The sequence below is a fragment of the Pleurodeles waltl genome, chromosome 4_1 (assembly GCF_031143425.1).
Source record: "Pleurodeles waltl isolate 20211129_DDA chromosome 4_1, aPleWal1.hap1.20221129, whole genome shotgun sequence".
NCBI classification, from domain to species: Eukaryota; Metazoa; Chordata; class Amphibia; order Caudata; family Salamandridae; genus Pleurodeles; species Pleurodeles waltl.
This window is the reverse complement of record NC_090442.1, coordinates 37,643,032-37,670,630: the sequence shown is the minus strand read 5'-3', so window position 1 is coordinate 37,670,630 and position 27,599 is coordinate 37,643,032. Positions and strand designations below refer to the sequence as shown.

Genomic DNA, 27,599 nt, shown 5'->3' with positions numbered 1-27,599 from the left:
GGAACCAAGAGGAACCTCTGCCTGGAGAAGAGCTGATAGCTGAGGAAAACGTGCTGCCCTGCCTGTGACTGTGCTTTGTGGAGCTTTCCTGCAGTGCTGCTTCTGCCAGAGTAAGAGGGCAAAGACTGGACTTTGTGTGCCTTCCATCTTGAAGAAGAAATCTCCAAGGGCTTGATGTAGAGCTTGCCTCCTGTTGTTGAAGTCTCAGGGATAGCAAAGACTTCTTCCTGCCAGCACCTGGAGTCTCTGGAGAGACCCCTACTCTGCTCTGTGGTGCCCTTCCAGTTCCTGGGACCCTGAAAGGAGAGGCTGGCAGCCTAAGGACAAAAATACACGCACCGAGCGCCGTGCGGAGAAAAGATCGACGCGAATCCGATCGCGGCTGAGAAAACGACGCGACGCCGGTTCCGCAGCTGAGAAACGACGCCGCAGGAAACGCGACCGAAAAACCGACGCCCGGAGCAGGAGAAACGACGCGCAGCATCGCTGGCGGAGGCTGAGAGATCGCACCCTGCGCCGCGGGACTTTCGGATCGTCGTGTGGCTGGCTTTTTCAACACGCACCGCCGTGCCGAGTTGTTTTCGACGCACACAGCCGTGCAGGGTTACTTTCGACGCACACCGCCCGTGCGGGGTTATTTTTGACGCAAACCAGGTACATTTACACGCTAGCAGCGCTAGTGTGTTGTTACAACTACCTAAAGACTCTTTTTATTTTAAACCTTTAAAAAATCATAACTTGACTTGTGTATGTTGGATTTTTGTCGTTTTGGTCTTGTTTTGTCTAGATAAATATTTCCTATTTTTCTAAACTGGTGTTGTGTCATTTTGTAGTGTTTTCATTAAGTTACTGTGTGTGTTGGTACAAATACTTTACACCCAGCACTCTGAGGTTAAGCCTACTGCTCTGCCAAGCTACCAAGGGGGTAAGCAGGGGTTAGCTGAGGGTGATTCTCTTTTATCCTAACTAGAGTGAGGGTCCTTGCTTGAACAGGGGGTAACCTGACTGTCAACCAGAGACCCCATTTCTAACAGTCACGTTATGCCTTCAGCATTGCTACTTTTCTGTCTTTCTGCCATACCAAAGTACCTCTTCATAAATGCCACGGATATGCAATACGTATACAACAATATGACATGGCACAATCATTCTGAACAGAACTGTGGGTAGATTCAGTGCAGGGAGTGTGTGCGTGCAGAAAGCAGAAACTATGCATGGGTAGAAGCTCTATGATTTTCTCCAGGAATAATGCAAATTGTCCCTCAGAAAAAGTATAGTACTAGAGAAGAATCATAAAGGATTGACACAATTGCTGCCTTTGCTGTTGCCCCAGTTGTGTAATCTGTCAAGGACTGGTCTCTTGCAGATTGAGGCACCTAGTTGCAATTGTGTGGTAAAGATCACCCTTACAACCATTTTTGCTATAAACTTGAGATCTTTCTGAGATACTATCTCACAGACTTCTTATGAATGAGGAACTCTGAAATTGTCACATTCCAATTTGTACGTCCTTAAAACTCTGCTGGTTATTCAAATGGGTAGATTGTTTTTTAAATTCCTTTCTGTCTCGAGTTGTAGTTATATTGATACAAAGGCATAATTGTTGAATGATATATATTGGTGTGATTGAAATATGTTCATAGAGGTGGTGATAGGCTTTCTGTGTCTGTCTGAGAGCAAGGACCGGTTAACGTCTTTTTCCAAGAGCAATTTGTTGTGAAAGGTATCAGGCAAAGGAGTATGTATTGTGATGTGGTTCTCTGACTGCTTCTCTCCACATGCCAAAAGTTCCAAGGCCCTATGATAGCACAAAAACGGTAAGATTAAAGTGGTGGGTGCCGGAGGTTTAAAATGGTCAGTTTAATTAAAGACAGAAAAGTGAAACGAATGACTGCAGAAATACTGTATGTGGCCATGAACTGAGATGAAAGGATGATTTTGGAACTCTGTCTTGCAGATTACCCTCAATGCCGCAATGGATAGGGCACTACTCTCACAGACAAGGGGGTGTAAGTTTAAGTCTATCTGAGGTGCACACCCTGAACTAATACATTTTTGCTGAAACCTAATCATATTGTTTACTCTTCCTCGTAGCAGCTTGCCAGGGTGATAGTATATTGCAACAGAACCATTCCACTTCTTCACTGAAAATAGTCATGCTGGTTACCCAAATGTGCAGTGTGTCATTTTATACAGCTTTCTTTATTGAAATTAAACTTGGACTCACTTGAAATATTCTCTTTCAAAATGAATGTTTTGAGCTGCTGTGAATTTTATTTCTAGAGGTGGTGACAGGCTTTCAGGTACGTGCTTAGGTCAAGGCCCTGTTCATGTCACTTGTATAAGCTAATTCAGGGAGCAAATTAGCAAGTCAAGAAATGGGAAGTCTGAACTACTGTCAAAGCAGTTTCATTCTCTTTTCAAATAATCCAAAAATACCATCGCAGCATAAAACAGAGTATTCAATAAAAGAAGAAAGGAGGATTAACAGCAAAAAAGCACATCATAAGATATGAAACTATGGAAATTATCTAGATATTGTTTGAAAAAACTCCTTTGATGGACAGAAGATGAAGAACGGTATGGGATCCTGTCCTGCGCACCTGTAATTGATATGTTCCACATCCATTCATACCACCTAACCCTAAACACCCAAACATATTGCAGTCAGTGACCATGTGGCCTAATGGATAAGGCGTCTGACTTCGGATCAGAAGATTGAGGTTTTGAGTCCCTTCATGGTTGAGTCTTTTTCTCACAGCACCCAACTTATCTTTACATACAAACTGGAAACACACTCTTACAATACTCCTTTCACTCTCACTCATTAAGAAAGCCCAATGCAAACTGCACAATCAGTCATGTTATGCCTTCAGCATTGCTACATTTCTGTCTTTCTGCCATACCAAAGTATCTCTTCATAAATGCCACGGATATGCAATACGTATACAACAATATGACATGGCACAATCATTCTGAACAGAACTGTGGTTAGATGCAGTGCAGGCAGTGTGTGCGTGCAGAAAGCAGAAACTATGCATGGGTAGAAGCTCTATGATTTTCTCCAGGAATAATGCAAATTGTCCCTCAGAAAAAGTATAGTACTAGAGAAGAATCATAAAGGATTGACACAATTGCTGCCTTTGCTGTTGCCTCAGTTGTGTAATCTGTCAAGGACTGGTCTCTTGCAGATTGAGGCACCTAGTTGCAATTGTGTGGTAAAGATCACCCTTACAACCATTTTTGCTATAAACTTGAGATCTTTCTGATATACTATCTCACAGACTTCTTATGAATGAGGAACTCTGAAATTGTCACATTCCAATTTGTACGTCCTTAAAACTCTGCTGGTTATTTAAATGGGCAGATTGTTTTTTAAATTTCTTTCTGTCTCGAGTTGTAGTTATATTGATACAGAGGCATAATTGTTGAATGATATATATTGGTTTGATTGAAATATGTTCGTAGAGGTGGTGATAGGCTTTCTGTGTCTGTCTGAGAGCAAGGACCGGTTAACGTCTTTTTCCAAGAGCAGTTTGTTGTGAAAGGTATCAGGCAAAGGAGTATGTATTGTGATGTGGTTCTCTGACTGCTTCTATCCACTTGCCAAAAGTTCCAAGGCCCTATGATAGCACAAAAACGGTAAGATTGAAGTGGTGGGTGCCGGAGGTTTAAAATGGTCAGTTTAATTAAAGACAGAAAAGTGAAACGAATGACTGCAGAAATACTGTATGTGGCCATGAACTGACATGAAATGATGATTTTGGAACTCTGTCTTGCAGATTACCCTCAATGCCGCAATGGATACGGCACTACTCTCACAGACCAGGGTGTGATAGTTTAAGTCTATCTGAGGTGCACACCCTGAACTAATACATTTTTGCTGAAACCTAATCATATTGTTTACTCTTCCTCGTAGCAGCTTGCCAGGGTGATAGTATATTGCAACAGAACCATTCCACTTCTTCACTGAAAAGGGTCATGCTGGTTACCCAAATGTGCAGCGTGTCATTTTATACAGCTTTCTTTATTGAAATTAAACTTGGACTCACTTGAAATATTCTCTTTCAAAATGAATGTTTTGAGCTGCTGTGAATTTTATTTCTAGAGGTGGTGACAGGCTTTCAGGTACGTGCTTAGGTCAAGGCCCTGTTCATGTCACTTGTATAAGCTAATTCAGGGAGCAAATTAGCAAGTCAAGAAATGGGAAGTCTGAACTACTGTCAAAGCAGTTTCATTCTCTTTTCAAATAATCCAAAAATACCATTGCAGCATAAAACAGAGTATTCAATAAAAGAAGAAAGGAGGATTAACGGCAAAAAAGCACATCATAAGATATGAAACTTTGGAAATTATCTAGATATTGTTTGAAAAAACTCCTTTGATGGAAAGAAGATGAAGAACGGTATGGGATCCTGTCGTGCGCACCTGTAATTGATATGTTCCACATCCAATCATACACCTAACCCTAAACACCCAAACATATTGCAGTCAGTGACCATGTGGCCTAATGGATAAGGCATCTGACTTCGGATCAGAAGATTGAGGGTTCGAGTCCCTTCGTGGTTGAGTCTTTTTCTCACAGCACCCAACTTATCTTTACATACAAACTGGAGGCACACTCTTACAATACTCCTTTCACTCTCACTCATTAAGAAAGCCCAATACAAACTGCACAATCAGTCACGTTATACCTTCAGCATTGCTACTTTTCTGTCTTTCTGCCATACCAAAGTACCTCTTCATAAATGCCACGGATATGCAATACGTATGCAACAATATGACACGGCACAATCATTCTTAACAGAACTGTGGGTAGATGCAGTGCAGGGAGTGTGTGCGTGCAGAAAGCAGAAACTATGCATGCGTAGAAACTCTATGATTTTCTCCAGGAATAATGCAAATTGTCCCTCAGAAAAAATATAGTACTGGAGAAAAATCAGAAAGGATTGACACAATTGCTGCCTTTGCTGTTGACCCAATTGTGTAATCTGTCTAGGACTGGTCTCTTGCAGATTGAGGCACCTAGTTGCAATTGTGTGGTAAAAATCACCCTTACAACCATTTTTGCTATAAACTTGAGATCTTTCTGAGATACTATCTCACAGACTTCTTATGAATGAGGAACTCTGAAATTGTCACATTCCAATTTGTACGTCCTTAAAACTCTGCTGGTTATTCAAATGGGCAGATCGTTTTTTAAATTCCTTTCTGTCTCGAGTTGTAGTTATATTGATACAGAGGCATAATTGTTGAATGATATATATTGGTTTGATTGAAATATGTTCGTAGAGGTGGTGATAGGCTTTCTGTGTCTGTCTGAGAGCAAGGACCGGTTAACGTCTTTTTCCAAGAGCAGTTTGTTGTGAAAGGTATCAGGCAAAGGAGTATGTATTGTGATGTGGTTCTCTGACTGCTTCTATCCACTTGCCAAAAGTTCCAAGGCCCTATGATAGCACAAAAACGGTAAGATTGAAGTGGTGGGTGCCGGAGGTTTAAAATGGTCAGTTTAATTAAAGACAGAAAAGTGAAACGAATGACTGCAGAAATACTGTATGTGGCCATGAACTAACATGAAATGATGATTTTGGAACTCTGTCTTGCAGATTACCCTCAATGCCGCAATGGATAGGGCACTACTCTCACAGACCAGGGTGTGATAGTTTAAGTCTATCTGAGGTGCACACCCTGAACTAATACATTTTTGCTGAAACCTAATCATATTGTTTACTCTTCCTCGTAGCAGCTTGCCAGGGTGATAGTATATTGCAACAGAACCATTCCACTTCTTCACTGAAAAGGGTCATGCTGGTTACCCAAATGTGCAGCGTGTCATTTTATACAGCTTTCTTTATTGAAATTAAACTTGGACTCACTTGAAATATTCTCTTTCAAAATGAATGTTTTGAGCTGCTGTGAATTTTATTTCTAGAGGTGGTGACAGGCTTTCAGGTACGTGCTTAGGTCAAGGCCCTGTTCATGTCACTTGTATAAGCTAATTCAGGGAGCAAATTAGCAAGTCAAGAAATGGGAAGTCTGAACTACTGTCAAAGCAGTTTCATTCTCTTTTCAAATAATCCAAAAATACCATTGCAGCATAAAACAGAATATTCAGCAAAAGAAGAAAGGAGGATTAACGGCAAAAAAACACATCATAAGAAATGAAACTTTGGAAATTATCTAGATATTGTTTGAAAAAACTGCTTTGATGGAAAGAAGATGAAGAACGGTATGGGATCCTGTCCTGCGCACCTGTAATTGATATGTTCCACATCCATTCATACCACCTAACCCTAAACACCCAAGCATATTGCAGTCAGTGACCATGTGGCCTAATGGATAAGGTGTCTGACTTCGGATCAGAAGATTGAGGGTTCGAGTCCCTTCGTGGTTGAATCTTTTTCTCACAGCACCCAACTTATCTTTACATACAAACTGGAAACACACTCTTACAATAGTCCTTTCACTCTCACTCATTAAGAAAGCCCAATGCAAACTGCACAATCAGTCACGTTATGCCTTCAGCATTGCTACTTTTCTGTCTTTCTGCCATACCAAAGTACCTCTTCATAAATTGCCCAGATATGCAATACGTATACAACAATATGACATGGCACAATCATTCTGAACAGAACTGTGGGTAGATTCAGTGCAGGGAGTGTGTGCATGCAGAAAGCCGAAATTATGCATGGGTAGAAGCTCTATGATTTTCTCCAGGAATAATGCAAATTGTCCCTCAGAAAAAGTATAGTACTAGAGAAGAATCATAAAGGATTGAAACAATTGCTGCCTTTGCTGTTGCCCCAGTTGTGTAATCTGTCAAGGACTGGTCTCTTGCAGATTGAGTAACCTAGTTGCAATTGTGTGGTAAAAATCACCCTTACAACCATTTTTGCTATAAACTTGAGATCTTTCTGAGATACTATCTCACAGACTTCTTATGAATGAGGAACTCTGAAATTGTCACATTCCAATTTGTATGTCCTTAAAACTATGCTGGTTATTCAAATGGGCAGATTGTTTTTAAAATCCTTTCTGTCTCGAGTTGTAGTTATATTGATACAGAGGCATAATTGTTGAATGATATATATTGGTTTGATTGAAATATGTTCGTAGAGGTGGTGATAGGCTTTCTGTGTCTGTCTGAGAGCAAGGACCGGTTAACGTCTTTTTCCAAGAGCAGTTTGTTCTGAAAGGTATCAGGCAAAGGAGTATGTATTATGATGTGGTTCTCTGACTGCTTCTGTCCACTTGCCAAAAGTTCCAAGGCCCTATGATAGCACAAAAACGGTAAGATTGAAGTGATGGGTGCCGGAGGTTTAAAATGGTCAATTTAATTAAAGACAGAAAAGTGAAACGAATGACTGCAGAAATACTGTATGTGGCCATGAACTGAGATGAAAGGATGATTTTGGAACTCTGTCTTGCAGATTACCCTCAATGCCGCAATGGATAGGGCACTACCCTCACAGACCAGGGTGTGTAAGTTTAAGTCTATCTGAGGTGCACACCTTGAACTAATACATTTTTGCTGAAACCTAATCATATTGTTTACTCTTCCTCGTAGCAGCTTGCCAGGGTGATAGTATATTGCAACAGAACCATTCCACTTCTTCACTGAAAAGAGTCATGCTGGTTACCCAAATGTGCAGCGTGTCATTTTATACAGCTTTCTTTATTGAAATTAAACTTGGACTCACTTGAAATATTCTCTTTCAAAATGAATGTTTTGAGCTGCTGTGAATTTTATTTCTAGAGGTGGTGACAGGCTTTCAGGTACGTGCTTAGGTCAAGGCCCTGTTCATGTCACTTGTGTAAGCTAATTCAGGGAGCAAATTAGCAAGTCAAGAAATGGGAAGTCTGAACTACTGTCAAAGCAGTTTCATTCTCTTTTCAAATAATCCAAAAATACCATTGCAGCATAAAACAGAGTATTCAGCAAAAGAAGAAAGGAGGATTAACGGCAAAAAAACACATCATAAGAAATGAAACTTTGGAAATTATCTAGATATTGTTTGAAAAAACTGCTTTGATGGAAAGAAGATGAAGAACGGTATGGGATCCTGTCCTGCGCACCTGTAATTGATATGTTCCACATCCATTCATACCACCTAACCCTAAACACCCAAGCATATTGCAGTCAGTGACCATGTGGCCTAATGGATAAGGTGTCTGACTTCGGATCAGAAGATTGAGGGTTCGAGTCCATTCATGGTTGAGTCTCTTTCTCACAGCACCCAACTTATCTTTACATACAAACTGGAAACACACTCTTACAATACTCCTTTCACTCTCACTCATTAAGAAAGCCCAATGCAAACTGCACAATCAGTCACGTTATGCCTTCAGTATTGCTACTTTTCTGTCTTTCTGCCATACCAAAGTACCTCTTCATAAATGCCATGGATATGCAATACGTATGCAACAATATGACACGGCACAATCATTCTTAACAGAACTGTGGGTAGATGCAGTTCAGAGAGTGTGTGCGTGCAGAAAGCAGAAACTATGCATGCGTAGAAGCTGTATGAATTTCTCCAGGAATAATGCTATTTGTCCCTCAGAAAAAATATAGTACTGGAGAAGAATCATAAACGATTGACACAATTGCTGCCTTTGCTGTTGCCCAAATTGTGTAATCTGTCAAGGACTGGTCTCTTCCAGATTGAGGCACCTAGTTGCAATTGTGTGGTATAAATCACCCTTACAACCATTTTTGCTATAATCTTGAGATCTTTCTGAGATACTATCTCATAGACTTCTTATGAATGAGGAACTCTGAAATTGTCACATTCCAATTTGTACGTCCTTAAAACTCTGCTGGTTATTCAAATGGGTAGATTGTTTTTTAAATTCCTTTCTGTCTCTAGTTGTAGTGATATTGATACAGTGGCATAATTGTTGAATGATATATATTGGTTTGATTAAAATATGTTCGTAGAGGTGGTGATAGGCTTTCTGTGTCTGTCTGAGAGCAAGGACCGGTTAACGTCTTCTTCCAAGAGCAGTTTGTTGTGAAAGGTATCAGGCAAAGGAGTATGTATTGTGATGTGGTTCTCTGACTGCTTCTGTCCACTTGCCAAAAGTTCCAAGGCCCTATGATAGCACAAAAACTGTAAGATTGAAGTGGTGGGTGCCGGAGGTTTAAAATGGTCATTTTAATTAAAGACAGAAAAGTGAAACGAATGACTGCAGAAATACTGTATGTGGCCATGAACTGAGATGAAAGGATGATTTTGGAACTCTGTCTTGCAGATTACCCTCAATGCCGCAATGGATAGGGCACTACTCTCACAGACCAGGGTGTGTAAGTTTAAGACTATCTGAGGTGCACACCCTGAACTAATACATTTTTGCTGATACCTAATCATATTGTTTACTCTTCCTCGTAGCAGCTTGCCAGGGTGATAGTATATTGCAACAGAACCATTCCACTTCTTCACTGAAAAGAGTCATGCTGGTTACCCAAATGTGCAGCGTGTCATTTTATACAGCTTTCTTTATTGAAATTAAACTTGGACTCACTTGAAATATTCTCTTTCAAAATGAATGTTTTGAGCTGCTGTGAATTTTATTTCTAGAGGTGGTGACAGGCTTTCAGGTACGTGCTTAGGTCAAGGCCCTGTTCATGTCACTTGTATAAGCTAATTCAGGGAGCAAATTAGCAAGTCAAGAAATGGGAAGTCTGAACTACTGTCAAAGCAGTTTCATTCTCTTTTCAAATAATCCAAAAATACCATAGCAGCATAAAACAGAGTATTCAATAAAAGAAGAAAGGAGGATTAACGGCAAAAAAGCACATCATAAGATATGAAACTTTGGAAATTATCTAGATATTGTTTGAAAAAACTCCTTTGATGGAAAGAAGATGAAGAACGGTATGGGATCCTGTCCTGCGCACCTGTAATTGATATGTTCCACATCCATTCATACCACCTAACCCTAAACACCCAAACATATTGCAGTCAGTGACCATGTGGCATAATGGATAAGTCTTCTGACTTCAGATCAGAAGGTTGAGGGTTCGAGTCCCTTCATGGTTGAACCTTTTTCTCACAGCACCCAACTTATCTTTACATACAAACTGGAAACACACTCTTACAATACTCCTTTCACTCTCACTCATTAAGAAAGCCCAATGCAAACTGCACAATCAGTCACGTTATGCCTTCAGCATTGCTACTTTTCTGTCTTTCTGCCATACCAAAGTACCTCTTCATAAATGCCACGGATATGCAATACGTATACAACAATATGACATGGCACAATCATTCTTAACAGAACTGTGGGTAGATTCAGTGCAGGGAGTGTGTGCGTGCAGAAAGCAGAAACTATGCATGCGTAGAAACTCTATGATTTTCTCCAGGAATAATGCAAATTGTCCGTCAGAAAAAGTATAGTACTAGAGAAGAATCATAAAGGATTGACACAATTGCTGCCTTTGCTGTTGCCCCAGTTGTGTAATCTGTCAAGGACTGGTCTCTTGCAGATTGAGGAACCTAGTTGCAATTGTGTGGTAAAAATCACTCTTACAACCATTTTTGCTATAAACTTGAGATCTTTCTGAGATACTATCTCACAGACTTCTTATGAATGAGGAACTCTGAAATTGTCACATTCCAATTTGTACGTCCTTAAAACTATGCTGGTTATTCAAATGGGCAGATTGTTTTTTAAATTCCTTTCTGTCTCGAGTTGTAGTTATATTGATACAGAGGCATAATTGTTGAATGATATATATTGGTTTGATTGAAATATGTTCGTAGAGGTGGTGATAGGCTTTCTCTGTCTGTCTGAGAGCAAGGACCGGTTAACGTCTTTTTCCAAGAGCAGTTTGTTGTGAAAGGTATCAGGCAAAGGAGTATGTATTGTGATGTGGTTCTCTGACTGATTCTGTCCACTTGCCAAGAGTTCCAAGGCTCTATGATAGCACAAAAACGGTAAGATTGAAGTGGTGGGTGCCGGAGGTTTAAAATGGTCAGTGTAATTAAAGACAGAAAAGTGAAACGAATGACTGCAGAAATACTGTATGTGGCCATGAACTGAGATGAAAGGATGATTTTGGAACTCTGTCTTGCAGATTACCCTCAATGCCGCAATGGATAGGGCACTACTCTCACAGACCAGGGTGTGTAAGTTTAAGTCTATCTGAGGTGCGCACCCTGAACTAATACATTTTTGCTGAAACCTAGTCATATTGTTTACTCTTCCTCGTAGCAGCTTGCCAGGGTGATAGTATATTGCAACAGAACCATTCCACTTCTTCACTGAAAAGTGTCATGCTGGTTACCCAAATGTGCATCGTGTCATTTTATACAGCTTTCTTTATTGAAATTAAACTTGGACTCACTTGAAATATTCTCTTTCAAAATTAATGTTTTGAGCTGCTGTGAATTTTATTTCTAGAGGTGGTGACAGGCTTTCAGGTACGTGCTTAGGTCAAGGCCCTGTTCATGTCACTTGTATAAGCTAATTCAGGGAGCAAATTAGCAAGTCAAGAAATGGGAAGTCTGAACTACTGTCAAAGCAGTTTCATTCTCTTTTCAAATAATCCAAAAATACCATTGCAGCATAAAACAGAGTATTCAATAAAAGAAGATAGGAGGATTAACGGCAAAAAAGCACAGCATAAGATATGAAACTTTGGAAATTATCTAGATATTGTTTGAAAAAACTCCTTTGATGGAAAGAAGATGAAGAACGGTATGGGATCCTGTCCTGCGCACCTCTTATTGATATGTTCCACATCCATTCATACCACCTAACCCTAAACACCCAAAACATATTGCAGTCAGTAACCATGTAGCCTAATGGATAAGGCGTCTGACTTCGGATCAGAAGATTGAGGGGTTGAGTCTTTTTCTCACAGCACCCAACTTATCTTTACATACAAACTGGAAAAACACTCTTACAATACTCCTTTCACTCTCACTCATTAAGAAAGCCCAATGCAAACTGCACAATCAGTCACGTTATGCCTTCAGCATTGCTACTTTTCTGTCTTTCTGCCATACCAAAGTACCTCTTCATAAATTGCCCAGATATGCAATACGTATACAACAATATGACATGGCACAATCATTCTGAACAGAACTGTGGGTAGATTCAGTGCAGGGAGTGTGTGCATGCCGAAAGCCGAAACTATGCATGGGTAGAAGCTCTATGATTTTCTCCAGGAATGATGCAAATTGTCCCTCAGAAAAAGTATAGTACTAGAGAAGAATCATAAAGGATTGACACAATTGCTGCCTTTGCTGTTGCCCCAGTTGTGTAATCTGTCAAGGACTGGTCTCTTGCAGATTGAGGCACCTAGTTGCAATTGTGTGGTAAAAATCACCCTTACAACCATTTTTGCAAAAAACTTGAGATCTTTCTGAGATACTATCTCACAGACTTCTTATGAATGAGGAACTCTGAAATTGTCACATTCCAATTTGCTCGTCCTTAAAACTATGCTGGTTATTCAAATGGGCAGATTGTTTTTTAAATTCCTTTCTGTCTCTAGTTGTAGTTATATTGATACAGAGGCATAATTGTTGAATGATATATATTGGTTTGATTGAAATATGTTCGTAGAGGTGGTGATAGGCTTTCTGTGTCTGTCTGAGAGCAAGGACCGGTTAACGTCTTCTTCCAAGAGCAGTTTGTTGTGAAAGGTATCAGGCAAAGGAGAATGTATTGTGATGTGGTTGTCTGACTGCTTCTGTCCACTTGCCAAAAGTTCCAAGGCCCTATGATAGCACAAAAACGGTAAGATTGAAGTGGTGGGTGCCGGAGGTTTAAAATGGTCAGTTTAATTAAAGACAGAAAAGTGAAACGAATGACTGCAGAAATACTGTATGTGGCCATGAACTGAGATGAAAGGATGATTTTGGAACTCTGTCTTGCAGATTACCCTCAATGCCGCAATGGATAGGGCACTACTCTCACAGACCAGGGTGTGTAAGTTTAAGTCTATCTGAGGTGCACACCCTGAACTAATACATTTTTGCTGAAACCTAATCATATTGTTTACTCTTCCTCGTAGCAGATTGCCAGGGTGATAGTATATTGCAACAGAACCATTCCACTTCTTCACTGAAAAGAGTCATGCTGGTTACCCAAATGTGCAGCGTGTCATTTTATACAGCTTTCTTTATTGAAATTAAACTTGGACTCACTTGAAATATTCTCTTTCAAAATGAATGTTTTGAGCTGCTGTGAATTTTATTTCTAGAGGTGGTGACAGGCTTTCAGGTACGTGCTTAGGTCAAGGCCCTGTTCATGTCACTTGTATAAGCTAATTCAGGGAGCAAATTAGCAAGTCAAGAAATGGGAAGTCTGAACTACTGTCAAAGCAGTTTCATTCTCTTTTCAAATAATCCAAAAATACCATTGCAGCATAAAACAGAGTATTCAATAAAAGAAGAAAGGAGGATTAACGGCAAAAAAGCACAGCATAAGATATTAAACTTTGGAAATTATCTAGATATTGTTTGAAAAAACTCCTTTGATGGAAAGAAGATGAAGAACGGTATGGGATCCTGTCCTGCGCACCTGTAATTGATATGTTCCACATCCATTCATACCACCTAACCCTAAACACCCAAACATATTGCAGTCAGTGACCATGAGGCCTAATGGATAAGGCGTCTGACTTCGGATCAGAAGATTGAGGATTCGAGTCCCTTCATGGTTGAGTCTTTTTCTCACAGCACCCAACTTATCTTTACATACAAACTGGAAAAACACTCTTACAATACTCCTTTCACTCTCACTCATTAAGAAAGCCCAATGCAAACTGCACAATCAGTCACGTTATGCCTTCAGCATTGCTACTTTTCTGTCTTTCTGCCATACCAAAGTACCTCTTCATAAATTGCCCAGATATGCAATACGTATACAACAATATGACATGGCACAATCATTCTGAACAGAACTGTGGGTAGATTCAGTGCAGGGAGTGTGTGCATGCAGAAAGCCGAAACTATGCATGGGTAGAAGCTCTATGATTTTCTCCAGGAATAATGCAAATTGTCCCTCAGAAAAAGTATAGTACTAGAGAAGAATCATAAAGGATTGAAACAAATGCTGCCTTTGCTGTTGCCCCAGTTGTGTAATCTGTCAAGGACTGGTCTCTTGCAGATTGAGGCACCTAGTTGCAATTGTGTGGTAAAAATCACACTTACAACCATTTTTGCTATAAACTTGAGATCTTTCTGAGATACTATCTCACAGACTTCTTATGAATGAGGAACTCTGAAATTGTCACATTCCAATTTGTACGTCCTTAAAACTCTGCTGGTTATTCAAATGGGCAGATTGTTTTTTAAATTCCTTTCTGTCTCGAGTTGTAGTTATATTGATACAGAGGCATAATTGTTGAATGATATATATTGGTTTGATTGAAATATGTTCGTAGAGGTGGTGATAGGCTTTCTGTGTCTGCCTGAGAGCGAGGACCGGTTAACGTCTTTTTCCAAGAGCAGTTTGTTGTGAAAGGTATCAGGCAAAGGAGTATGTATTGTGATGTGGTTCTCTGACTGATTCTGTCCACTTGCCAAAAGTTCCAAGGCCCTATGATAGCACAAAAACGGTAAGATTGAAGTGGTGGGTGCCGGAGGTTTAAAATGGTCAGTTTAATTAAAGACAGAAAAGTGAAACGAATGACTGCAGAAATACTGTATGTGGCCATGAACTGAGATGAAAGGATGATTTTGGAACTCTGTCTTGCAGATTACCCTCAATGCCGCAATGGATAGGGCACTACCCTCACAGACCAGGGTGTGTAAGTTTAAGTCTATCTGAGGTGCACACCCTGAACTAATACATTTTTGCTGAAACCTAGTCATATTGTTTACTCTTCCTCGTAGCAGCTTGCCAGGGTGATAGTATATTGCAACAGAACCATTCCACTTCTTCACTGAAAAGTGTCATGCTGGTTACCCAAATGTGCAGCGTGTCATTTTATACAGCTTTCTTTATTGAAATTAAACTTGGACTCACTTGAAATATTCTCTTTCAAAATGAATGTTTTCAGCTGCTGTGAATTTTATTTCTAGAGGTGGTGACAGGCTTTCAGGTACGTGCTTAGGTCAAGGCCCTGTTCATGTCACTTGTATAAGCTAATTCAGGGAGCAAATTAGCAAGTCAAGAAATGGGAAGTCTGAACTACTGTCAAAGCAGTTTCACTCTATTTTCCAATAATCCAAAAATACCATTGCAGCATAAAACAGAGTATTCAATAAAAGAAGAAAGGAGGATTAACGGCAAAAAAGCACATCATAAGATATGAAACTTTGGAAATTATGTAGATATTGTTTGAAAAAACTCCTTTGATGGAAAGAAGATGAAGAACGGTATGGGATCCTGTCCTGCGCACCTGTAATTGATATGTTCCACATCCATTCATACCACCTAACCCTAAACACCCAAACATATTACAGTCAGTCACCATGTGGCCTAATGGATAAGGCGTCTGACTTTGGATCTGAAGATTGAGGGTACGAGTCACTTCGTGGTTGAGTCTTTTTCTCACAGCACCCAACTTATCTTTACATACAAACTGGAGGCACACTCTTACAATACTCCTTTCACTCTCACTCATTAAGAAAGCCCAATAAAAACTGCACAATCAGTCACGTTTTTGCCTTCAGCATTGCTACTTTTCTGTCTTTCTGCCATACCAAAGTACCTCTTCATAAATGCCACGGATATGCAATACGTATGCAACAATATGACACGGCACAATCATTCTTAACAGAACTGTGGGTAGATGCAGTGCAGGTAGTGTGTGCGTGCAGAAAGCAGAAACTATGCATGCGTAGAAACTCTATGATTTTCTCCAGGAATAATGCAAATTGTCCCTCAGAAAAAATATAGTACTGGAGAAGAATCATAAAGGATTGACACAATTGCTGCCTTTGCTGTTGCCCCAATTGTGTAATCTGTCAAGGACTGGTCTCTTGCAGATTGAGGCACCTAGTTGCAATTGTGTGGTATAAATCACCCTTACAACCATTTTTGCTATAAACTTGAGATCTTTCTGAGATACTATCTCACAGACTTCTTATGAATGAGGAACTCTGAAATTGTCACATTCCAATTTGTACGTCCTTAAAACTCTGCTGGTTATTCAAATGGGCAGATAGTTTTTTTAATTCCTTTCTGTCTCGAGTTGTAGTTATATTGATACAGAGGCATAATTGTTGAATTATATATATTGGTTTGATTGAAATATGTTCGTAGAGGTGGTGATAGGCTTTCTGTGTCTGTCTGAGAGCAAGGACCGGTTAACGTCTTTTTCCAAGAGCAATTTGTTGTGAAAGGTATCAGGCAAAGGAGTATGTATTGTGATGTGGTTCTCTGACTGCTTCTGTCCACTTGCCAAAAGTTCCAAGGCCCTATGATAGCACAAAAACGGTAAGATTGAAGTGGTGGGTGCCGGAGGTTTAAAATGGTCAGTTTCATTAAAGACAGAAAAGTGAAACGAATGACTGCTGAAATACTGTATGTGGCCATGAACTGAGATGAAAGGATGATTTTGGAACTCTGTCTTGCAGATTACCCTCAATGCCGCAATGGATAGGGCACTACTCTCACAGACCAGGGGGTGTAAGTTTAAGTCTATCTGAGGTGCACACCCTGAACTAATACATTTTTGCTGAAACCTAATCATATTGTTTACTCTTCCTCGTAGCAGCTTGCCAGGGTGATAGTATATTGCAACAGAACCATTCCACTTCTTCACTGAAAAGAGTCATGCTGGTTACCCAAATGTGCAGCGTGTCATTTTATACAGCTTTCTTTATTGAAATTAAACTTAGACTCACTTGAAATATTCTCTTTCAAAATGAATGTTTTGAGCTGCTGTGAATTTTATTTCTAGAGGTGGTGACAGGCTTTCAGGTACGTGCTTAGGTCAAGGCCCTGTTCATGTCACTTGTATAAGCTAATTCAGGGAGCAAATTAGCAAGTCAAGAAATGGGAAGTCTGAACTCCTGTCAAAGCAGTTTCATTCTCTTTTCAAATAATCCAAAAATACCATTGCAGCATAAAACAGAGTATTCAATAAAAGAAGAAAGGAGGATTAACGGCAAAAAAGCACATCATAAGATATGAAACTTTGGAAATTATCTAGATATTGTTTGAAAAAACTCCTTTGATGGAAAGAAGATGAAGAACGGTATGGGATCCTGTCCTGCGCACCTGTAATTGATATGTTCCACATCCATTCATACCACCTAACTCTAAACACCCAAACATGTTGCAGTCAGTGACCATGTGGCCTAATGGATAAGGCGTCTGACTTCAGATCAGAAGATTGAGGGTTCGAGTCCCTGCATGGTTGAGTCTTTTTCTCACAGCACCCAACTTATCTTTACATACAAACTGGAAACACACTCTTACAATACTCCTTTCACTCTCACTCATTAAGAAAGCCCAATGCAAACTGCACTATCAGTCACGTTATGCCTTCAGCATTGCTACTTTTCTGTGTTTCAGCCATACCAAAGTACCTCTTCATAAATTGCCCAGATATGCAATACGTATACATCAATATGACATGGCACAATCATTCTTAACAGAACTGTGGGTAGATGCAGTGCAGGGAGTGTGTGCGTGCAGAAAGCAGAAACTATGCAAGCGTAGAAACTCTATGATTTTCTCCAGTAATAATGCAAATTGTCCCTCAGAAAAAATATAGTACTGGAGAAGAATCATAAAGGATTGACACAATTGCTGCCTTTGCTGTTGCCCCAATTGTGTAATCTGTCAAGGACTGGTCTCTTGCAGATTGAGGCACCTAGTTGCAATTGTGTGGTAAAAATCACCCTTACAACCATTTTTGCTATAAACTTGAGATCTTTCTGAGATACTATCTCACAGACTTCTTATGAATGAGGAACTCTGAAATTGTCACATTCCAATTTGTACGTCCTTAAAACTATGCTGGTTATTCAAATGGGCAGATTGTTTTTAAAATCCTTTCTGTCTCGAGTTGTAGTTATATTGATACAGAGGCATAATTGTTGAATGATATATATTGGTTTGATTGAAATATGTTCGTAGAGGTGGTGATAGGCTTTCTGTGTCTGTCTGAGAGCAAGGACCGGTTAACGTCTTTTTCCAAGAGCAGTTTGTTGTGAAAGGTATCAGGCAAAGGAGTATGTATTATGATGTGGTTCTCTGACTGCTTCTGTCCACTTGCCAAAAGTTCCAAGGCCCTATGATAGCACAAAAACGGTAAGATTGAAGTGGTGGGTGCTGGAGGTTTAAAATGGTCAATTTAATTAAAGACAGAAAAGTGAAACGAATGACTGCAGAAATACTGTATGTGGCCATGAACTGAGATGAAAGGATGATTTTGGAACTCTGTCTTGCAGATTACCCTCAATGCCGCAATGGATAGGGCACTACTCTCACAGACCAGGGTGTGTAAGTATAAGTCTATCTGAGGTGCACACCCTGAACTAATACATTTTTGCTGAAACCTAATCATATTGTTTACTCTTCCTCGTAGCAGCTTGCCAGGGTGATAGTATATTGCAACAGAACCATTCCACTTCTTCACTGAAAAGAGTCATGCTGGTTACCCAAATGTGCAGCGTGTCATTTTATACAGCTTTCTTTATTGAAATTAAACTTGGATTCACTTGAAATATTCTCTTTCAAAATTAATGTTTTGAGCTGCTGTGAATTTTATTTCTAGAGGTGGTGACAGGCTTTCAGGTACGTGCTTAGGTCAAGGCCCTGTTCATGTCACTTGTGTAAGCTAATTCAGGGAGCAAATTAGCAAGTCAAGCAATGGGAAGTCTGAACTACTTTCAAAGCAGTTTCATTCTCTTTTCAAATAATCCAAAAATACCATTGCAGCATAAAACAGAGTATTCAGTAAAAGAAGAAAGGAGGATTAACGGCAAAAAAACACATCATAAGATATGAAACTTTGGAAATTATCTAGATATTGTTTGAAAAAACTCCTTTGATGGAAAGAAGATGAAGAACGGTATGGGATCCTGTCCTGCGCACCTGTAATTGATATGTTCCACATCCATTCATACCACCTAACCCTAAACACCCAAACATATTGCAGTCAGTGACCATGTGGCCTAATGGATAAGGCGTCTGACTTCGGATGAGAAGATTGAGGGTTCGAGTCCATTCATGGTTGAGTCTCTTTCTCACAGCACCCGACTTATCTTTACATAGAAACTGGAAACACACTCTTACAATACTCCTTTCACTCTCACTCATTAAGAAAGCCCTATGCAAACTGCACAATCAGTCACGTTATGCCTTCAGCATTGCTACTTTTCTGTCTTTCTGCCATACCAAAGTACCTCTTTATAAATGCCATGGATATGCAATACGTATGCAACAATATGACACGGCACAATCATTCTTAACAGAACTGTGGGTAGATGCAGTGCAGAGAGTGTGTGCCTGCAGAAAGCAGAAACTATGCATGCGTAGAAGCTGTATGAATTTCTCCAGGAATAATGCTAATTGTCCCTCAGAAAAAATATAGTACTGGAGAAGAATCATAAACGATTGACACAATTGCTGCCTTTGCTGTTGCCCAAATTGTGTAATCTGTCAAGGACTGGTCTCTTCCAGATTGAGGCACCTAGTTGCAATTGTGTGGTATAAATCACCCTTACAACCATTTTTGCTATAATCTTGAGATCTTTCTGAGATACTATCTCACAGACTTCTTATGAATGAGGAACTCTGAAATTGTCACATTCCAATTTGTACGTCCTTAAAACTCTGCTGGTTATTCAAATGGGTAGATTGTTTTTTAAATTCCTTTCTGTCTCTAGTTGTAGGTATATTGATACAGTGGCATAATTGTTGAATGATATATATTGGTTTGATTGAAATATGTTCGTAGAGGTGGTGATAGGCTTTCTGTGTCTGTCTGAGAGCAAGGACCGGTTAATGTCTTTTTCCAAGAGCAGTTTGTTGTGAAAGGTATCAGGCAAAGGAGTATGTATTGTGATGTGGTTCTCTGACTGATTCTGTCCACTTGCCAAAAGTTCCAAGGCCCTATGATAGCACAAAAACGGTAAGATTGAAGTGGTGGGTGCCGGAGGTTTAAAATGGTCAGTGTAATTAAAGACAGAAAAGTGAAACGAATGACTGCAGAAATACTGTATGTGGCCCTGAACTGAGATGAAAGGATGATTTTGGAACTCTGTCTTGCAGATTACCCTCAATGCCGCAATGGATAGGGCACTACTCTCACAGACCAGGGTGTGTAAGTTTAAGTCTATCTGAGGTGCACACCCTGAACTAATACATTTTTGCTGAAACCTAGTCATATTGTTTACTCTTCCTCGTAGCAGCTTGCCAGGGTGATAGTATATTGCAACAGAACCATTCCACTTCTTCACTGAAAAGTGTCATGCTGGTTACCCAAATGTGCAGCGTGTCATTTTATACAGCTTTCTTTATTGAAATTAAACTTGGACTCACTTGAAATATTCTCTTTCAAAAAGAATGTTTTGAGCTGCTGTGAATTTTATTTCTAGAGGTGGTGACAGGCTTTCAGGTACGTGCTTAGGTCAAGGCCCTGTTCATGTCACTTGTATAAGCTAATTCAGGGAGCAAATTAGCAAGTCAAGAAATGGGAAGTCTGAACTACTGTCAAAGCAGTTTCATTCTCTTTTCAAATAATCCAAAAATACCATTGCAGCATAAAACAGAGTATTCAATAAAAGAAGAAAGGAGGATTAACGGCAAAAAAGCACAGCATAAGATATGAAACTTTAGAAATTATCTAGATATTGTTTGAAAAAACTCCTTTGATGGAAAGAAGATGAAGAACGGTATGGGATCCTGACCTGCGCAACTGTAATTGATATGTTCCACATCCATTCATACCACCTAACCCTAAACACCCAAACACATTGCAGACAGTGACCATGTGGCCTAATGGATAAGGCATCTGACTTCAGATCAGAAGATTGAGGCTTTGAGTCCCTTTGTGGTTGAATCTTTTTCTCACAGCACCCAACTTATCTTTACATACAAACTGGAAACACACTCTTACAATACTCCTTTCACTCTCACTCATTAAGAAAGCTCAATGCAAACTGCACAATCAGTCACGTTATGCCTTCAGCATTGCTACTTTTCTGTCTTTCTGCCATAACAAAGTACCTCTTCATAAATGCCACGGATATGCAATACGTATACAACAATATGACATGGCACAATCATTCTTAACAGAACTGTGGGTAGATTCAGTGCAGGGAGTGTGTGCGTGCAGAAAGCAGAAACTATGCATGCATAGAAACTCTATGATTTTCTCCAGGAATAATGCAAATTGTCCCTCAGAAAAAGTATAGTACTAGAGAAGAATCATAAAGGATTGACACAATTGCTGCCTTTGCTGTTGCCCCAGTTGTGTAATCTGTCAAGGACTGGTCTCTTGCAGATTGAGGCACCTAGTTGCAATTGTGTGGTAAAAATCACCCTTACAACCATTTTTGCTATAAACTTGAGATCTTTCTGAGATACTATCTCACAGACTTCTTATGAATGAGGAACTCTGAAATTGTCACATTCCAATTTGTACGTCCTTAAAACTATGCTGGTTATTCAAATGGGCAGATTGTTTTTTAAATTCCTTTCTGTCTCGAGTTGTAGTTACATTGATACAGTGGCATAATTGTTGAATGATATATATTGGTTTGATTGAAATATGTTCGTAGAGGTGGTGATAGGCTTTCTGATTCTGTCTGAGAGCAAGGACCGGTTAACGTCTTTTTCCAAGAGCAGTTTGTTGTGAAAGGTATCAGGCAAAGGAGTATGTATTGTGATGTGGTTCTCTGACTGCTTCTGTCCACTTGCCAAAAGTTCCAAGGCCCTATGATAGCACAAAAACTGTAAGATTGAAGTGGTGGGTGCCGGAGGTTTAAAATGGTCATTTTAATTAAAGACAGAAAAGTGAAACGAATGACTGCAGAAATACTGTATGTGGCCATGAACTGAGATGAAAGGATGATTTTGGAACTCTGTCTTGCAGATTACCCTCAATGCCGCAATGGATAGGGCACTACTCTCACAGACCAGGGTGTGTAAGTTTAAGTCTATCTGAGGTGCACACCCTGAACTAATACATTTTTGCTGATACCTAATCATATTGTTTACTCTTCCTCGTAGCAGCTTGCCAGGGTGATAGTATATTGCAACAGAACCATTCCACTTCTTCACTGAAAAGAGTCATGCTGGTTACCCAAATGTGCAGCATGTCATTTTATACAGCTTTCTTTATTGAAATTAAACTTGGACTCACTTGAAATATTCTCTTTCAAAATGAATGTTTTGAGCTGCTGTGAATTTTATTTCTAGAGGTGGTGACAGGCTTTCAGGTACGTGCTTAGGTCAAGGCCCTGTTCATGTCACTTGTATAAGCTAATTCAGGGAGCAAATTAGCAAGTCAAGAAATGGGAAGTCTGACCTACTGTCAAAGCAGTTTCATTCTCTTTTCAAATAATCCAAAAATACCATTGCAGCATAAAACAGAGTATTCAATAAAAGAAGAAAGGAGGATTAACGGCAAAAAAGCACATCATAAGATATGAAACTTTGGAAATTATCTAGATATTGTTTGAAAAAACTCCTTTGATGGAGGGAAGATGAGGAACGGTATGGGATCCTGACCTGCGCAACTGTAATTGATATGTTCCACATCCATTCATACCACCTAACCCTAAACACCCAAACATATTGCAGTCAGTGACCATGTGGCCTAATGGATAAGGCGTCTGACTTCGGATCAGAAGATTGAGGGTTCAAGTCCCTTCATGGTTGAATCTTTTTCTCACAGCACCCAACTTATCTTTACATACAAACTGGAAACACACTCTTACAATACTCCTTTCACTCTCACTCATTAAGAAAGCCCAATGCAAACTGCACAATCAGTCACGTTATACCTTCAGCATTGCTACTTTTCTGTCTTTCTGCCATACCAAAGTACCTCTTCATAAATTGCCCAGATATGCAATACGTATACAACAATATGACATGGCACAATCATTCTGAACAGAACTGTGGGTAGATTCAGTGCAGGGAGTGTGTGCGTGCAGAAAGCAGAAACTATGCATGCGTAGAAACTCTATGATTTTCTCCAGGAATAATGCAAATTGTCCCTCAGAAAAAGTATAGTACTAGAGAAGAATCATAAAGGATTGACACAATTGCTGCCTTTGCTGTTGTCCCAGTTGTGTAATCTGTCAAGGACTGGTCTCTTGCAGATTGAGGCACCTAGTTGCAATTGTGTGGTATAAATCACCCTTACAACCATTTTTGCTATAAACTTGAGATCTTTCTGAGATACTATCTCACAGACTTCTTATGAATGAGGAACTCTGAAATTGTCACATTCCAATTTGTACGTCCTTAAAACTATGCTGGTTATTCAAATGGGCAGATTGTTTTTTAAATTCCTTTCTGTCTCGAGTTGCAGTTATATTGATACAGTGGCATAATTGTTGAATGATATATATTGGTTTGATTGAAATATGTTCGTAGAGGTGGTGATAGGCTTTCTGTGTCTGTCTGAGAGCAAAGACCGGTTAACGTCTTTTTCCAAGAGCAGTTTGTTGTGAAAGGTATCAGGCAAAGGAGTATGTATTGTGATGTGGTTCTCTGACTGCTTCTGTCCACTTGCCAAAAGTTCCAAGGCCCTATGATAGCACAAAAACTGTAAGATTGAAGTGGTGGGTGCCGGAGGTTTAAAATGGTCATTTTAATTAAAGACAGAAAAGTGAAACGAATGACTGCAGAAATACTGTATGTGGCCATGAACTGAGATGAAAGGATGATTTTGGAACTCTGTCTTGCAGATTACCCTCAGTGCCGCAATGGATAGGGCACTACTCTCACAGACCAGGGTGTGTAAGTTTAAGTCTATCTGAGGTGCACACCCTGAACTAATACATTTTTGCTGAAACCTAATCATATTGTTTACTCTTCCTCGTAGCAGCTTACCAGGGTGATAGTATATTGCAACAGAACCATTCCACTTCTTCACTGAAAAGAGTCATGCTGGTTACCCAAATGTGCAGCGTGTCATTTTATACAGCTTTCTTTATTGAAATTAAACTTGGACTCACTTGAAATATTCTCTTTCAAAATGAATGTTTTGAGCTGCTGTGAATTTTATTTCTAGAGGTGGTGACAGGCTTTCAGGTACGTGCTTAGATCAAGGCCCTGTTCATGTCACTTGTATAAGCTAATTCAGGGAGCAAATTAGCAAGTCAAGAAATGGGAGGTCTGAACTACTGTCAAAGCAGTTTCATTCTCTTTTCAAATAATCCAAAAATACCATTGCAGCATAAAACAGAGTATTCAATAAAAGAAGAAAGGAGGATTAACGGCAAAAAAGCACATCATAAGATATGAAACTTTGGAAATTATCTAGATATTGTTTGAAAAAACTCCTTTGATGGAAAGAAGATGAAGAACGGTGTGGGATCCTGACCTGCGCAACTGTAATTGATATGTTCCACATCCAATCATACACCTAACCCTAAACACCCAAACATATTGCAGTCAGTGACCATGTGGCCTAATGGAAAAAGCATCTGACTTCATATCAGAAGATTGAGGGTTTGAGTCCCTTTGTGGTTGAATCTTTTTCTCACAGCACCCAACTTATCTTTACATACAAACTGGAAACACACTCTTACAATACTCCTTTCACTCTCACTCATTAAGAAAGCCCAATGCAAACTGCACAATCAGTCACGTTATGCCTTCAGCATTGCTACTTTTCTGTCTTTCTGCCATACCAAAGTACCTCTTCATAAATGCCACGGATATGCAATACGTATACAACAATATGACATGGCACAATCATTCTTAACAGAACTGTGGGTAGATTCAGTGCAGGGAGTGTGTGCGTGCAGAAAGCAGAAACTATGCATGCGTAGAAACTCTATGATTTTCTCCAGGAATAATGCAAATTGTCCCTCAGAAAAAGTATAGTACTAGAGAAGAATCATAAAGGATTGACACTATTTCTGCCTTTGCTGTTGCCCCAGTTGTGTAATCTGTCAAGGACTGGTCTCTTGCAGATTGAGGCACCTAGTTGCAATTGTGTGGTAAAAATCACCCATACAACCATTTTTGCTATAAACTTGAGATGTTTCTGAGATACTATCTCACAGACTTCTTATGAATGAGGAACTCTGAAATTGTCACATTCCAATTTGTACGTCCTTAAAACTATGCTGGTTATTCAAATGGGCAGATTGTTTTTTTAATTCCTTTCTGTCTCGAGTTGTAGTTATATTGATACAGAGGCATAATTGTTGAATGATATATATTGGTTTGATTGAAATATGTTCGTAGAGGTGGTGATAGGCTTTCTGTGTCTGTCTGAGAGCAAGGACCGGTTAACGTCTTTTTCCAAGAGCAATTTGTTGTGAAAGGTATCAGGCAAAGGAGTATGTATTGTGATGTGGTTCTCTGACTGCTTCTGTCCACTTGCCAAAAGTTCCAAGGCCCTATGATAGCACAAAAACGGTAAGATTGAAGTGGTGGGTGCCGGAGGTTTAAAATGGTCAGTTTAATTAAAGACAGAAAAGTGAAACGAATGACTGCAGAAATACTGTATGTGGCCATGAACTGAGATGAAAGGATGATTTTGGAACTCTGTCTTGCAGATTACCCTCAATGCCGCAATGGATAGGGCACTACTCTCACAGACCAGGGTATGTAAGTTTAAGTCTATCTGAGGTGCACACCCTGAACTAATACATTTTTGCTGAAACCTAATCATATTGTTTACTCTTCCTCGTAGCAGCTTGCCAGGGTGATAGTATATTGCAACAGAACCATTCCACTTCTTCACTGAAAAGAGTCATGCTGGTTACCCAAATGTGCAGCGTGTCATTTTATACAGCTTTCTTTATTGAAATTAAACTTGGACTCACTTGAAATATTCTCTTTCAAAATGAATGTTTTGAGCTGCTGTGAATTTTATTTCTAGAGGTGGTGACAGGCTTTCAGGTACGTGCTTAGGTCAAGGCCCTGTTCATGTCACTTGTATAAGCTAATGCAGGGAGCAAATTAGCAAGTCAAGAAATGGGAAGTCTGAACTACTGTCAAAGCAGTTTCATTCTCTTTTCAAATAATCCAAAAATACCATTGCAGCATAAAACAGAGTATTCAATAAAAGAAGAAAGGAGGATTAACGGCAAAAAAGCACATCATAAGATATGAAACTTTGGAAATTATCTAGATATTGTTTGAAAAAACTCCTTTGATGGAAAGAAGATGAAGAATGGGATCCTGTCCTGCGCACCTGTAATTGATATGTTCCTCATCCATTCATACCACCTAACCCTAAACACCCAAACATATTGCAGTCAATGACCATGTGGCCTAATGGATAAGGCGTCTGACTTCGGATCAGAAGATTGAGGGTTCGAGTCCCTTCATGGTTGAGTCTTTTTCTCACAGCACCCAACTTATCTTTACATACAAACTGGAAACACACTCTTACAATACTCCTTTCACTCTCACTCATTAAGAAAGCCCAATGCAAACTGCACAATCAGTCACGTTATGCCTTCAGCATTGCTACTTTTCTGTGTTTCTGCCATACCAAAGTACCTCTTCATAAATTGCCCCGATATGCAATACGTATACATCAATATGACATGGCACAATCATTCTTAACAGAACTGTGGGTAGATGCAGTGCAGGGAATGTGTGCGTGCAGAAAGCAGAAACTATGCATGCGTAGAAACTCTATGATTTTCTCCAGGAATAATGAAAATTGTCCCTCAGAAAAAATATAGTACTGGAGAGGAATCATAAAGGATTGACACAATTGCTGCCTTTGCTGTTGCCCCAATTGCGTAATCTGTCAAGGACTGGTCTCTTGCAGATTGAGGCACCTAGTTGCAATTGTGTGGTAAAAATCACCCTTACAACCATTTTTGCTATAAACTTGAGATCTTTCTAAGATACTATCTCACCGACTTCTTATGAATGAGGAACTCTGAAATTGTCACATTCCAATTTGTACGTCCTTAAAACTATGCTGGTTATTCAAATGGGCAGATTGTTTTTTAAATTCCTTTCTGTCTCGAGTTGTAGTTATATTGATACAGAGGCATAATTGTTGAATGATATATATTGGTTTGACTGAAATATGTTCGTAGAGGTGGTGATAGGCTTTCTGTGTCTGTCTGAGAGCAAGGACCGGTTAACGTCTTTTTCCAAGAGCAGTTTGTTGTGAAAGGTATCAGGCAAAGGAGTATGTATTGTGATGTGGTTCTCTGACTGATTCTGTCCACTTGCCAAAAGTTACAAGGCCCTATGATAGCACAAAAACGGTAAGATTGAAGTGGTGGGTGCCGGAGGTTTAAAATGGTCAGTTTAATTAAAGACAGAAAAGTGAAACGAATGACTGCAGAAATACTGTATGTGGCCATGAACTGAGATGAAAGGATGATTTTGGAACTCTGTCTTGCAGATTACCCTCAATGCCGCAATGGATAGGGCACTACTCTCACAGACCAGGGTGTGTAAGTTTAAGTCTATCTGATGTGCACACCCTGAACTAATACATTTTTGCTGAAACCTAATCA

At 39.7% G+C, this 27,599-nt stretch overlaps 4 non-coding genes across 4 annotated transcripts; all 4 read left to right on the top strand.

The window, feature by feature from the left end:
* Positions 1-4,496: 4,496 nt before the first annotated feature.
* TRNAR-UCG (transfer RNA arginine (anticodon UCG)) lies at positions 4,497-4,569 on the top strand. The gene has a single exon. It is a non-coding gene; the product is annotated as a tRNA-Arg (tRNA).
* A 1,752-nt stretch (positions 4,570-6,321) lies between these two features.
* Positions 6,322-6,394, top strand: TRNAR-UCG (transfer RNA arginine (anticodon UCG)). Its single transcript has one exon. It is a non-coding gene; the product is annotated as a tRNA-Arg (tRNA).
* Positions 6,395-22,730: 16,336 nt separating this feature from the next.
* On the top strand, positions 22,731-22,803 carry TRNAR-UCG (transfer RNA arginine (anticodon UCG)). Its single transcript has one exon. It is a non-coding gene; the product is annotated as a tRNA-Arg (tRNA).
* A 3,571-nt stretch (positions 22,804-26,374) lies between these two features.
* Positions 26,375-26,447, top strand: TRNAR-UCG (transfer RNA arginine (anticodon UCG)). The gene has a single exon. It is a non-coding gene; the product is annotated as a tRNA-Arg (tRNA).
* The last annotated feature ends 1,152 nt before the right edge of the window (positions 26,448-27,599 follow it).